General features: G+C 37.5%; 1 pseudogene; it reads left to right on the plus strand.

Annotated features, from left to right (window-relative positions):
• Positions 1–2,133: 2,133 nt before the first annotated feature.
• LOC113018236 (protein NLRC3-like) lies at positions 2,134–9,512 on the plus strand (annotated as a pseudogene).
• The last annotated feature ends 323 nt before the right edge of the window (positions 9,513–9,835 follow it).

A 9,835-nucleotide genomic window follows, 5' to 3' on the forward strand; every position in this document is an offset into this window, starting at 1 on the left:
AATATTTTGCAGTTCAAACATTTCACTTGATAAGAAATTCAGTAGCCAGTGGCAGGAAACTCATAAAAATATCAGAACAAAGTAGTGAGACTTTAAACTTGTTTAACCAGTCGAGCGGTGTAGGCATGTAAAATCATCAGTACAGTGAGCACCTGTATTCAAATTATTAGTATCTAAGAGAAAAACAAGGAAGTGTTGTACAGTATAAAACACATTGAATGTGGACATTTGGTGAGCTTTAATTTATTTTATGTTTCTGTTAAGAATGTGCAGATGAAACTGATTTCTTATTTCTGGGGTACTTTTTCATTAAATTATTATTTGAAGATGTTTAAAGCCGGTTGGAGCGGTAACTATTTTTAAATCCCGGTAGCACTGCAACCACCTAAGCTAGCGCAATAATTTTTTTTGCATATGAAACCGGAGGAGTTGTACTTACATCTTATGCCATCAGCTTGTCCTAGGTCACAGTTTCCTTCCACATATAGCTTTGCAAAAACTGCATAAAAAACACTTGCAGCAACAAAAGCATAATATTCCAGAAAGAGGCTTTGCCGATCCGATCAGCTGTTCGTAACACTTCCTACGCCCATCAGCGTGAACTATCGCATGTCCGCAATGACCTGCCCGAAACAGGAAGTGACGTCATTTTGCGAAAATGTGGGGTTTTTTTTACCATCAGGGCCTTATGAGCCTATACTTGTGTTTTTAAAAGTTATCTTTGACTTTATGACTTTCTGTGTTGTCTCTGGGATGCTTAGGACTCATATTGCACTGCTGGAAATAGTTTATTTTGATGCATATGCTGTTTTTTTTGCAAATTGGCACTATAGTATTTATTTTGTTTTATTCCTGCAGTATATAAAAATTGGTGTATTTCAAAAATAAAACTATGAAGACACTTAAAATAAATTTCCTGTGGTGGGAAACTATTTTGTGCAACTTTTTTGTATTTACAGTTTTGAGGGATAAGCCTCTTAAATTTCTGTAACTAGAAATATATGTTAAAAAAACAAAAACAATTTTCAATTTTTTTGTAGTTTATTGCATTTTTTTTGCAATTTTATGTAATTACTATGCACTTAATGAATACATATTATTAAAATTTGGGCTATAATGGTTATATTGATGTATATCAACTTGAAATGCTCCCAAAAAAGGCACTGCAGCATGTAAAAATATAATATAAGCTCTGGCGGACTTGGTTCTATGGTAGGTCTTAAAGGGTTAAATCCTGCTGCGGTTACACACAGTCAACAGTTTCTCTTTCGTTAGTTAAAGATTTGAAAGAAAATAATAAATGAATAAAAGAAAAAATATTTTAAATAGTCTCAAACTCTTCAAACACTGAGTGGAAAAAAAGAGGCCTTAATAGAAAAACAACAACAAAACAGGAACAGGTCATATCGTGGTGCAGACAGAGTGACGGCAATACAGGAAGTCTGGACCAGATCTCAGTTTTAAGGAATCTGATTCTTTGGGTTTTACCCGACAGATGAACAGAAAATAATGCTAATTTGAACAGGTTTAGTTCAGTGTCCTGAGAAAAAGGTTCTTTGGATCTGTTAATTTTAAAGCCTGGAGGAACCTATAAGAACAATGAAACAGATGAAATATTTATTCACAAGTTTAACCTTTACTGTTTTACAAAGAACAAGAAAGACGGTTATGTAAAATTTAGCCTTTTGAACGTATTACTCCAGATCTCTTATTTGACAAAAATATTATATTATATTATATTATATTATATTATATTATATTATATTACATTATATTATATTATATTATATTATATTATATTATATTATATTATATTAAACACATTAGTACCTTCATATCAATCAAAAATCTCAATAAACAGAAATGAAGCAGAATTATTCTCACTTTTCTCTTTCATCAGGTGACTGCAGGTGTTAAAAAACATGGAAAGGTATCACACTCAACACCTCACATTAGATTCACTGCTACAATAACAAATACAGAAAATATTTCCTTCATGCAGTAACTATACAACACATCTGTCTACAAGATAATCATCTGTTCTTTCTTATGTTATCAGTTTATTTTAACCCAGCACTGTTAGCAAACACTAAATGCTTTTATTTTGTTTCATTTAACACAAACATAATAAAAAATCTGCAGCTGTTATTATAAATTGTTGTACTACAGCAACTCATTGAGATCCAGTCGACATGACAGTAACTGATCCATCTCATCTGAAAGGAGACAAAACTCTGAAAACTGCAAAGACGTTTTTTACACAGCCTGAAATGTAACAGTTTAAAACTAGACAGACTAAAGAGGACAGAAATCATTCAGTGTGAAGAGCTTCAGACTTTATAGGCTTGTTGTTATATATATTCCTCTAACTGATGTTATTCCTCAGACCAGACTCTCCCAAACCTGAGCCTGAGCCTGAGCCTGGACTCAGCTCTGTGACTATGAGGGAAAGATCCAGTCCACAGGGAGTCCGTCCTGACTTTAAAAACAGGAAACTGTCTCCTGATGAGAAGTAAGATTTAACTGAATGTTAAACTTATCTTACAGCTGTCCACTTCAACTTGCCTTCCATGAATAATAAGTGAGAGTTCTTCTTCTTCTTCTTCTTCTTCTTCTTCTTCTTCTTATGATTATTATTAATATTCACCTGGTAATTGGTCAAAGGATGAATTCATCTACTTTAAAGGAACAAAATCTGTTGCTGCTGAGGAGTAAGACAAAAGTTAAATTTACCTTATTACTGTTAATACAACTGCCCTTAGTCCTGAAGTTTAAGAGCTCCTGGACATTTTATTCATTCATTCTTCATTCACTCATTTCTTTTCACTGTGTTCTGTTGATCTTATGTGCTGCACAATAATGTTTAATATTTAGTATTTACTGTCATATTCCCATATATCATTGTGATGTTGTTTATTCTATTACTCTTGTTCTCTTCTGCTTGTTTTCTTTTTTCTTTCTCAACAGGTGATCCAGGTGATCGATATTGTCATGATCCGGAGTCTGCGACTCCGTGTTTATGTTTAGTTTATTAGTATTCTGTGGTTTTGGTTACCTTGGGTGTTTGTACTCTTCTGTTTCATGGTTCATGTTCCTGTGTTCTATGTCCCCCAGTCTGTGTTAAGTTGGTGTGTTATGTCATAGCGTGTATGTGTTTCCTGTTTTATTGTGAAGGTCTACGTCTTATGTGAGTGTTTTCAGTTTGTCTCCCTAGTCTCGTGACGTAATCACTCCCAGCTGTGTTCTCCACCTGTGTGTAATCTCCCTGTGTTCTCTGAGTGTATTTAAGTTGTCTCTTCTGTCTTGGTAGTTGCTGGTTCATCTGTGTTGTTTCCCCTCAGTCTCCCTGCGTCTCTCCGTATGTATTTCCCCGGACCTCCCTGCATCTTCGTTTCTGGTTTGTGTTGTTAGTTTACCCAGTTTAGGTTTCCGGTTTCTTGTTTTCCCACCAGTGCTGTTTGTACCCACCTTGTAAATAAATATTCACCTGCACCAGAGCTGCCGCCTTTTGGGTCCTTTCTACAACTCCACACGGCTCGCCCCGGCAAACCGTGACAGATATATGCTTTTTTTTTTCTTTTTTTTTTTTCCTGCCCATTCTGTTGGTTTTTGTTTTTTGCCCTTCTCCCCCGTCCCTCTTCTCAGCTGTTTCTCTTTCCCTCTTTCTTTCTCCCCTTCTTTCCTCCAGTCAAGTCTGTCCCGTATTCAGCAAGTGAAAATTAAATAAACAATAAAAGGTGAATCAAATGGACCATTACGGCAAGGCTGGGATGGTCAATTTGGTAAAGTAAATCCGTTGGGCATCTTTCTTTGCCTTTAGACAATAATTCTGATGGCAAAAGAGCCAAACGGGACAGGCAAAAAAAAAAAAAAAAGACAACCTTCACAGACATTAATTCATTCACTCAATTTACAGGCTGTGCTAACTTTTCTTTAATTTTTCATTCATTTAATAATGCTGCTGTGGTCTCATACACCAAGGCTCGTAATTTAGTGATCAGTGTAATCAGTTTAAAGGAATCAAGCTAAACCAACTTAGTAATAAATTATTCAAAGAAAATCATCTTGTATTTATGTACAAAATGGTTACAGTTTCTTCACGTTGTCTCCACAGAGCTGATCAGGAGAGTTCAGATGTTTCAAGTCTTCAGCATCAAACTGATCTGGACTCAGTATTTAAGGTTTGTACATGTACACCAAACTCTGTTTGTAATTATTTTAAATTTGCACTTTTTAGAGTATCAACGATATTAACGTGTCTGACAGGAAAAGAAATCCAATACTCGTCATATAATAATGGCAAAATTCAACACAATTCTTGTTAAATCAAAGTTTCAAAGTGCTGAACAATAAGAAAACTTACAATGGAAATTAAAAAGAATTTAAAATGCAAAAGAATGAGCAAGAACGAAAACCACACACATTATTAAATCCTGAAAAGGATTTGATAAAACCATTAGCAGCTAAATATTCATTTTGGAACAGCTGATTAAAATATAAAGAATAAAGACAGAGTAGAGCCCAGAGGCAGGAGAGAGAAACAGATCATTGAGACCTTGATCAAAGCGATCTCAGGATTATGATGCGAAGAGAAGGCAGATTGAAATTTTAAAAAGATCTGATTGTTTCTAATATCATGAACTAAGTGGCAACAGATTGATAAAATTTATACTGTAGAGATAAAATTGGGGGATCAAAACAGGCTTTCATGAACTCCTGTGCAGACAGGCCATTTATGTACACATGCATATATCAATTTATTATCTTTTTTTATTTTTAGAAATGACAAAGAGTGTTATTCAGAATGTTGTAAGGAAAAGTATTTTAAGAAAAATGATGTTATGAAACGATGAAATGTTGAAATTCGATTTTTTTTTTCCTCTGATGGGAGTTTGTTTTAAATTTTGTTTTAAATTGTTACTTCCTTATTTTTCTACACTTTCTTTGTTCAATTGAAAAGAAGCACAAAATATATCTGTAAAAAAATACTTTTTAGTATGAAAATCAGATTTTTCATTAATTTAGATTGTGTCATTTATTTTCCAGATACTGGAGGGAAACATTATCATGTTTGTGAAGGACGAGCTAAAGAAGATGCAGAATGATCTGAATCCAGATTATTCAGAGTGTCAGAGGGATGAAGAGGTGGTGTTGGACAGTGAGGAAGAGAAGCAGAGAAGGAGCAGCAGAGAGGCATTTCTGAAACTTGCAGTTAACTTCCTGAGAATAATGAAACAGGAGGAGCTGGCTGACTGTCTGCAGAGCAGTGAGAGGATTTCTCTTCATAAATTCATTCTTTACAGGAATGAAATTGTCACATTTTCTATAATCATAACACATGTTTCTGTTGCTTTCCTGTAGAAAATCCTGATCCACTTTGTGAGAATACATTTAAATGTAACCTAAAGAAGAAGTTCCAGTGTGTCTTTGAGGGGATTGCTAAACCAGGAACCCAAACCACTCTAAATGAGATCTACACAGAGCTCTATATCACAGAGGGAGGGACCGGAGAGGTCAACACTGAACATGAGGTCAGACAGATTGAAACGTTCTCCTGGAAACCAAACAGACCAGAAACAACAATCAGATGTGAAGACATCTTTAAAGCTTCGACTGAAAGAGACAAACCAATCAGAACAGTTCTGACCAAAGGAGTGGCTGGCATCGGGAAAACATTCCTGACACAAAAGTTCACTTTGGACTGGACTGAAGACAAGACCAACCAGGACATCCAGTTCATTTTTCCATTCCCATTCAGAGAGCTGAATTTACTGAGGGATAAAAAGTTCAGCTTAGTGGGACTTATTCATCACTTCTTCACTGAAATCAAAGAAGCAGGAATCTGTAACTTTAAAAAGTTCAAAGTTGTGTTCATCTTTGATGGTCTGGATGAGTGTCGACTTCCTCTGAACTTCCACATCACTGAGATCCTCACTGATGTTACAGAGTCCACATCAGTGGATGTGCTGCTGACAAACCTCATCAGAGGAAAGTTGCTTCCTTCTGCTCACATCTGGATAACCACACGACCTGCAGCAGCCAATCAGATCCCTGCTGACTATATAGACATGGTTACAGAGGTCAGAGGGTTCACTGACCCACAGAAGGAAGAGTACTTCAGGAAGAGACTCAGAGACAAGGAAGAGGCCAACACCATAATCTCTCACATCAAGACATCACGAAGCCTCCACATCATGTGTCACATCCCAATCTTCTGCTGGATCACTGGTAAAGTTCTAGAGAGCGTGATAAAAACCAAACAGGCTGGAGGAAAGCTGCCCAAGACACTGACTGAGATGTACATTCACTTCCTGGTGGTTCAGACCAAACTGAAGAACATCAAGCATGATGGAGGAGCTGAGACAGATCCTCTCTGGAGTCCAGAGAGCAGGAAGATGATTGAAGCACTGGGGAAACTGGCTTTTCAGCAGCTGCAGAAAGGAAACCTGATCTTCTATGAATCAGACCTGACAGAGTGTGACATTAATGTCAGAGAAGCCTCAGTGTACTCAGGAGTGTTCACACAGATCTTTAAAGAGGAGAAAGGGCTGTACCAAGATAGGGTGTTCTGCTTCATTCATCTGAGCATTCAGGAGTTTCTAGCTGCTCTTCATGCCCATCTGACATTCACCAACTCTGGTATCAACCTGCTGGAAGAGGAACAAACAGTCTCAGTGCATGTTTCTGAAAGCCACTTCTACCAGAGTGCAGTGAACAAGGCCTTACAGAGTTCAAATGGACACTTGGATTTGTTTCTTCGCTTCCTCCTTGGTCTTTCAATGCCATCCAACCAGGAACTCCTACAAGGCCTATTGACACCGACAGGAAGCAGTTCACAAACAAATCAGGAAATAATCCAGTACACCAAGAATCAGATCAACCAGAATCCCTCTCCAGAGAAAAGCATCAATCTCTTCCACTGTTTAAATGAATTGAATGATGACTCTATAGTGAAGGAGATCCAACGTCGCCTTAATTCAGGAAACCTTTTTATGTTTAATCTTTCCCATGCTCAGTGGTCAGCTCTGGTCTTCATCTTACTGTCATCAGAAACAAATCTCAATTTTCTTGACCTGAAAACATACTCAGCTTCAGCAGAAGCTCTTCTGGGACTGCTGCCAGTGGTCAAAATCTGCAAAAAAGCTCTGTGAGTATGCAACTACCACTAAGCAAGTTAGTGGGAGTTTTCAATCAGTGCTACTTTCAAGAGTTTAGTCAGCTTAAATATTAAAAGGATGTCTTCTATTCTCTCATTAATACATTTCCAGGCTGAGTGGCTGTAACCTCACACAGACAAGTTGTGAAGCTCTGTCCTCAGTTCTCAGTGCTACGTCCTCTAGACTGATAGAGCTGGACGTGAGTAACAACAATTTGCAGGATTTAGGAGTGAAGCGACTGTGTGCAGCACTCGGGAGTCCACAATGTGCACTTCAAATTCTCAGGTGAAATCAGAAACAACAAATTACAGTCAAATATATTTTAAAAAGAGTAGTTTTCTCTGCCAGTGTGACATGTGCTGTTTTGTGTTTGCAGGCTGTCCGGCTGTCAGATCACAGAGGAGGGCTGTGCTTCATTGGCTTCGGCTCTGAAGTCAAATCCCTCACACCTGAGAGAGCTGGACCTGAGCTACAATCATCCAGGAGACTCAGGAATAAAGCTGCTGTCTCCTCTACGGGAGGATCCCTGCTGGAGACTGGACACCCTTAGGTAAAGAGTCAAGTTTGTGCAGGAAAAATACCATAATAATGAAAATACATTTTGCTTTTGTGAAGGAAAAAAGTTGAAAACGTCTGGTTTTTTAAGCTAAAAGCATTTGTGCTTTTCTTTGTCTTTACTAATTTCAGAATGGATCCTCATGGAGACCAGTGGATGAAAACGGGTCTAAAGAAATGTAAGTGTGTTTTATGTTAGTTCCTACTGTCATGTAACAAATTCCTTTATATTTAAATCCAATTTGCTCCACTCCAGCTTATACATTACATGCATCTCGTTCCTTTGTGTCCTGGAAGGTAGAGTTATTTTGCTAACACAATAAAAAAAAATACATAATACTACGACAATAAAAGTACAGCAACATATTAAATATCCACTTTCACATGGCTGTAGCACATCACCCATGAATCAGAAAGTTGGTGGTTTGATCTCTGGCTACTACAATCTGCGTGTCAAAGTATTCTTAGGGATAATACTGAACCACAAGTTGCTCTGTGATACATCCATCTGAGTGTGACTGTGTGCAAACATTAGGAAAAAAACACATCTAGGCATAGAAAAATGTGCTTTATGAATGTGCATAACGGGAATGAGGCATGTTATAAAATGTTTTGAGTTCTCAAAAGAGCAGAAAAGTGCTATTGATGACCCAGCTTGCAACAAAGATACTGTTTGCCCAGTGAGGGGCAGTTCTTGAGTATTTAGAGGTTTTTTGGGGAGACCAACACAAAATGTGCAGGACATAAGATGAAGGCTATTACAGTTCAATTGATTTTCATGTTTACACCACCTAAAAGGAAATTTGGACCACAAATTTCTAACATAAGAGAAGAAAAAAGTGAAAAGTGCTTATAAAATCATAAGTTATAGTTATTATAGCAATTAAAACATGCCAGGTATAAGAGAGCACAATGTGATCCCATGTGTTATGAAAGTTTCATAGTGTATCCTTTGATGTGGATTCAGTAGTGTTCAGGTGTGTAGTTTTATATCTTCATATTTTGTTTGTTTTAGGCTACTTTTCAGTTACGTATTGTAGAAATTTGTTCATGTCCAGTTAATTCTCCAGTACATTACATTCCACAATGTGTGTTGACAACAGGCCATTTGCTGTCCTAGTTTTATTTGAGGTTTCATTGTTTATTGCAGTAATAACAGTGTTTGCCTTGTTCTTTTAGATTTCTGTGGGCTGACAGTGGATGTGAACACAGTCCACCGCAATCTTAAACTGTCTGACAACAATAGGAAGGTGGTGCACATGAAAGAGGACCAGCTCTATCCTGATCATCCTGACAGATTTGATAGTCCTCAGCTGATGTGTACTAACAGTCTGACTGGTCGTTCTTACTGGGAAGTTGAACACAGTGGAGAGGTTCATATTGCTGTGACTTACAAAGAAATAAAAAGGAAAGGAAACAGTGATGACAACAGGTTTGGAAGGACTGATGAATCCTGGTCTCTGTACTGTGATGATACAGATTATTTCGCAATGCACAATTACACATCAACAGCCATTAGTGTTCCCTGCTCATCTGCCCCTCACAAGGTTGCAGTATATGTGGACTGTGATGTTGGCACTGTGTCCTTCTACAAGGTCTTCCCAGATATGCTGTACCACCTCCACACTTTCAACACCACATTCACTGAAGCCATTTACCCTGGGTTTAGAGTTAGGTTTCTTGACTCCCATATCTACATCTGTCCTGACTCAGAAAACTGAACCTCTGCTGCTACTCTAGAGAGAATTCTGATATTGGTAAAACAGTTTTTTTTAATTTCATCTTGATGCATGCTCAAATATCCAGGTAAGTAAATTTCCAAAAGTTGATTTTGTTCATCTAGATGTAGCATTTCAGTGGGAGAAACGTTTTGTCACTCATTCAAGTGACTTCTTCAGTCTCAGCTGACTGCAGGTTTCCCCAGTCTTATAAACAGTACAGCTTTAAAAAAAAAAAAAAAAAAATATATATATATATATATATATATATATATATATATATAAAACACCCACCACGCCCCTGCGGGCGGTTTATCCTTAAAGCTCGGGTCCTCTACCAGAGGCCTGGGAGCTTGAGGGTCCTGCGCAGTATCTTAGCTGTTCCCAGGACTGCGCTCTTCTGGA

The sequence above is a fragment of the Astatotilapia calliptera genome, unplaced genomic scaffold (assembly GCF_900246225.1).
Source record: "Astatotilapia calliptera unplaced genomic scaffold, fAstCal1.2 U_scaffold_5, whole genome shotgun sequence".
Taxonomy (NCBI): Eukaryota; Metazoa; Chordata; class Actinopteri; order Cichliformes; family Cichlidae; genus Astatotilapia; species Astatotilapia calliptera.